The following is a 4,799-nucleotide window of genomic DNA, read 5'->3' on the forward strand; positions in this document are numbered from 1 at the left end:
GATAGGCAAAGAAAGAAACAAGCCTTGTACCGACAATGGAGAAACCCCGGAACCGTCCGTGTGAGGGAGATCCCTCAACCGCAAAAACTCCTTCCAGCCCCTCCGCGTAAAGAAGAACCTAAACCCGCTTTCAAGGGTCGAGCACCTCCTGTACTAACTCGGGAAGAAAGAGAAGAGTTAATCAAGAACAAGCAGTGTTTCTGGTGTAAAGAGAAGTGGGACCCTACGCACAAGTGCAAGCACATTCGAGTCTACACGGTTTTGGATGGTGACGCCGACGATGAAGGGGAAGAAGACCAATCCCCTATGATCGAAGAAATAGAGGAATTGGAGGCCCGAGAAGAGCCTCAAGAGCAGGAAAGGCCACCTCCTGAGGGCGCTTGTCATACCATGACAGACCCTAACCGACCGGATGCTATGAGAGTTATAGGGCAAATTGGAAAGAGAAATGTTCTGGTTCTTTTGGATTCGGGGGCTACTCACAATTTCATGGGTGACCACCTCGCTCAGGAATTGAAGTGTACCATCGAAGAGCACCCAACTCTTAAAGTACTGGTGGCCAATGGTGAGTGCCTCCCTTGCACTCGCAAGTGTGCAAACGTAGAGCTCGTGCTTCAGAAGATCCCTTATACAGTCGACTTGCTAGTTGTCCCTCTACCCAGCGTAGATATCATTCTTGGAGTCAAATGGCTCAAGACCTTAGGGCGAATTTGGTGGGACTTCTCTACCATGGAGATGTGCCTGCCTAAGGAGGGTGGAGGAAAGGAAGTAGTGCTAAGGGCAGTCGATCCTAGTTTGGCACCCAAGGCAGCGCTAAAGGCTATAGCAGTCCAGAGACCAGCGGCTTGGTTAGTTTCAGTGGCAAAGGAAGTTGTCGCTCAAGAAGGATCAGAAGAGAGAGTACCCGAGCAGATTCAGAAAGTGTTGGATGAGTTCAAGGACATATTCGAAGAACCTAAAGGACTCCCTCCACCTCGATCATATGACCACAGGATAGTGTTGACCAACGGCACAGAGCCGGTTAACGTACGCCCATACCGCTATGGGTACGCTCAAAAATCAGAAATTGAGCGATTGGTCAAAGAAATGCGAGAAAGTAATATTATTCGGCCTAGTTCTAGTCCCTTCTCATCACCAGTCCTTCTCGTCAAGAAAAAGGACAACACATGGAGATTCTGTGTGGATTACAGGGCCTTGAACGAAGCTACTGTCAAGGATAGGGATCCAATTCCTGTTATTGATGAACTCTTGGATGAACTATCTGGAGCTCGCATATTCTCCAAGTTGGATCTCCGGTCAGGGTACCACCAAATTAGAATGTATGAGGAAGACATTTCAAAGACGGCATTTCGTACCCATGACGGCCATTATGAGTTTTTGGTCATGCCGTTTGGACTTACGAACGCGCCCGCGACATTCCAACGATGTATGAATGACGTGTTTCGTCAGTTCCTGCGTGACTTCGTGTTAGTCTTCTTTGATGACATTCTTGTGTACAGCCAGAGTATTGAACAACATGTCGATCACCTTCGTACAGTGTTGAGAGTATTAAGGGAGAATACCCTATTCACGAAAATGTCCAAATGCAGCTTTGGGCAGACTTCTATTGGGTATTTGGGTCACATCGTATCACATGAGGGGGTCAGAGCCGACCCTGAAAAACTCCAGGCCATGGAGCAATGGCCCTTGCCGAAGGACCCACGAGGCATGCGGGGATTTTTAGGCCTCACGGGGTACTATCGCAGATTTATCAAAGGCTATGGTTTGATCGCTTCTCCCTTGACGCACATGTTAAAAAAGGGGGAGTATACATGGTCTGAGAAAGCAAGAGAGGCCTTTGTCAAACTCAAGGCCGTTATGATGAATGCCCCAGTACTTGCTCTCCCTGATTTCTCTAAGGATTTCGTGATTGAGACAGATGCTAGTGACGTTGGCGTCGGTGCAGTTCTGAGCCAAGAGGGCCATCCAATTGCGTTTATGTCTAAAGCCCTCACAGAGCGGGCCAAACCCTTTTCCACCTATGAAAAGGAGCTTTTGGCAATAGTCTTAGCAGTAGACAAGTGGAGGCCCTATCTGATTGGGTGAAGATTTGTGGTGAGAACGGACCACAGCAACGCGTCTCGACTCCTATCCAGCAGAGATGGTTAGCCAAACTCCTTGGCTACGATTTCACGATAGAGTACAAGAAGGGAACCGAAAACTCTGCTGCGGACTCCTTGTCACGCATGCCAGAGCAACTAAAAACTCTTTCTGTGATTGAGACCGACCTTTGGGATAGACTAACTCAGGAGCAAGATCAGGATCTAACTCTCAGGCTCCTCAAGCAGTCCATACGCCAGAATCCAGAGTCTATTCCCCACTATTCGTTAAGAGGAGAAATACTCTGCAAGAAGAGACGAGCCTTTGTACCTAAGAACTCGCCTCTCAAGGTTGAACTACTCAAACATTTTCATGACTCGAGCATTGCTGGTCACGAAGGCATGGCTAAAACTATGGGGCGCATTAAGGCACAGTTTTGGTGGGAGGGAATGAAAGCAGACGTGAGGGATTACGTGAAAGCCTGCCCTACCTGCCAACGTGAAAAATATGAGGCCATCAAGCCTCCAGGGCACTTGAACCCTTTGCCCATACCGGATAAGCCATGGGAAGATGTATCAATGGACTTCATTGATGCAATGCCCCGAGCTGAAGGGAAAGAGGCGGTGTTGGTCGTGGTAGATCGCTTAACCAAGTACAGCCATTTTGTGGCCCTACCTAGAAACTACCATGGACCAATGGTTGCTAATCTTTACCAAGATCACGTTGGAAAGCTGCATGGTATGCCCAAGACCATTGTCTGCGATCGGGACTCGATCTTCCTCAGTGCTTTTTGGAGGGAGTATATGAGAATGGCGGGTACAGTGATCAACTTTAGCACCGCCCATCATCCTCAAACAGATGGGCAGAGCGAAGTAGTCAACAGGACACTGGAGACCTATTTGAGGTGTTACGCCGGAGAGAGACCCAACACATGGGTCAAATATTTATCTTGGGCTGAGTGGTCCTATAACACCAGCCTCCATTCAGGAACCGGCATGACTCCCTATGAAGCCCTGTATGGTTGCCCGCCGAGTTATGTCCCGAGGTATGAGGTAGACACAGCAAGAGAAGATGAGGTCGATGTTGCCTTGAGAAACAGGGATGACATTCTAGCCATGCTCAAAAGAAACATCCAGAGGGCCCAGGCTAGAATGAAAAAGGCGCATGATAAGGGGCGTAGAGACAGAGAATTTGAGGTAGGCGACATGGTATGGTTAAAGAGGCTGCCCATGAAGCAGAAATCGTTGCTAGGACAGCCCTATTCGAAGCTTCTGCCAAGATACTATGGGCCGTTTCGAGTTCTTTAGAAGATTGGTAAGGCAGCCTATCGCATAGCTTTGCCACCTACAGCCCTTGTCCATCCAGTATTCCATGTCTCTCGGTTGAAGCCGCATCACGGGCCAGTACCAGAGCAAGAGGAACCATTACCCGATGTTAGCCAACGCCCCTATTGAATCCTAAAGCACCGATGGGTCACTAGAGATGGTAGAGACCGCCACGAGGTTTTGATTGAATGGGAAGGAATCGATGGTGGTACCTCCTGGGAGTTGTTTGACAAGGTAAAATTCCAATTCCCTACAAGAGCTTGGGGACAAGCTCCATCTCAGGAGGGTGGATCTGATACGGGTCAACCTGCAGAGTGGCCTAGGGTAGCCACAGATGTCGCTGAGAGCAGCCAAAGGGCGCGGGGCCAAGCCGCCCTTCATGCGATTAAGGCCCTACAAGGCCAAGATGACTCAAGGCTGAGTCAAAAGGAAGGCGTAGTGCAGCAGGTGCAGACCTTACAAACTGAACATGCTCAGCTTAGAATCGATGCCGAGGGAGGAGCGGGAGGAGAGGCAACGGCTCTAAGCGAGGCTCTTGAGGACCAAGGCGAAAGGGGTCAAGTCCGAGTCCGGTCTAGTCCAACCTAGGTCTTCGCTATACTCATGCACTTAGGGTCAGCCTAGGGCGAGCCTAGGCGAATTTCTGGTCTGAACCAAGGCCCACAGCGTGCGGGCTAAGGAGAGGACGAGTTAGGGTCGAGACACTAAGTCTCAAGTTCGAGTTTGCTTGCGTTTTCTTTGATTTTAGAGTGCGCATTTGCTTTGGTAATCAATTCCGTTTTGGATTTTGATTTTGGGTTGGATCAATTGTTTAGATCCGCTTTTTAATTCAGTACTATAAATATTTAGGATTCTTTTGGATCTGCATGCAAAATTTGAGAATAGAAGTTCATTTGTCAAGTGCCTTTCTCTCTCCTCACGGCTTGATCTCTCTTTTCCCTTTGCGCAATTCTTCTACCCGCGCCTCTTGTCATTTCTCTTCTCTTGAACACATTTGGGAATGTCGGCAAACATGGCGAGATTTCTGAAGAAGATCTTCAATCCAGCGGGTATTTCTTCTTTCTATGCCTAAATCTCTTTTCTCTTCGCATCCACTCGCCCAAGGAATCGACGGCTCGAAGACTCCTCTTGCTCCGGCGTGAAGAGCTCTCCACAAGACCACGGCTTACCCCAAGGGATCAGCAACGAACTAGTGCAGCCAACACTCCCCACCGTGAAGGCTTGAGGCTACTCGTTCCCGGGAAGGCTCGTCATCTTTTAGGCAACTAGAAGGTGAGGGCAGACGACCAAAGGCTTCCGATTTGAGAGGTTAGTGCATTCGTTTAAGAGTTGAAATTGTGTAACGCCGTTGTATCGATTTGAGTTGAGATTCTGCCATTAAGGGGCTACTGATCT

Source organism: Nymphaea colorata, chromosome 3, assembly GCF_008831285.2.
Source record: "Nymphaea colorata isolate Beijing-Zhang1983 chromosome 3, ASM883128v2, whole genome shotgun sequence".
NCBI classification, from domain to species: domain Eukaryota; kingdom Viridiplantae; phylum Streptophyta; class Magnoliopsida; order Nymphaeales; family Nymphaeaceae; genus Nymphaea; species Nymphaea colorata.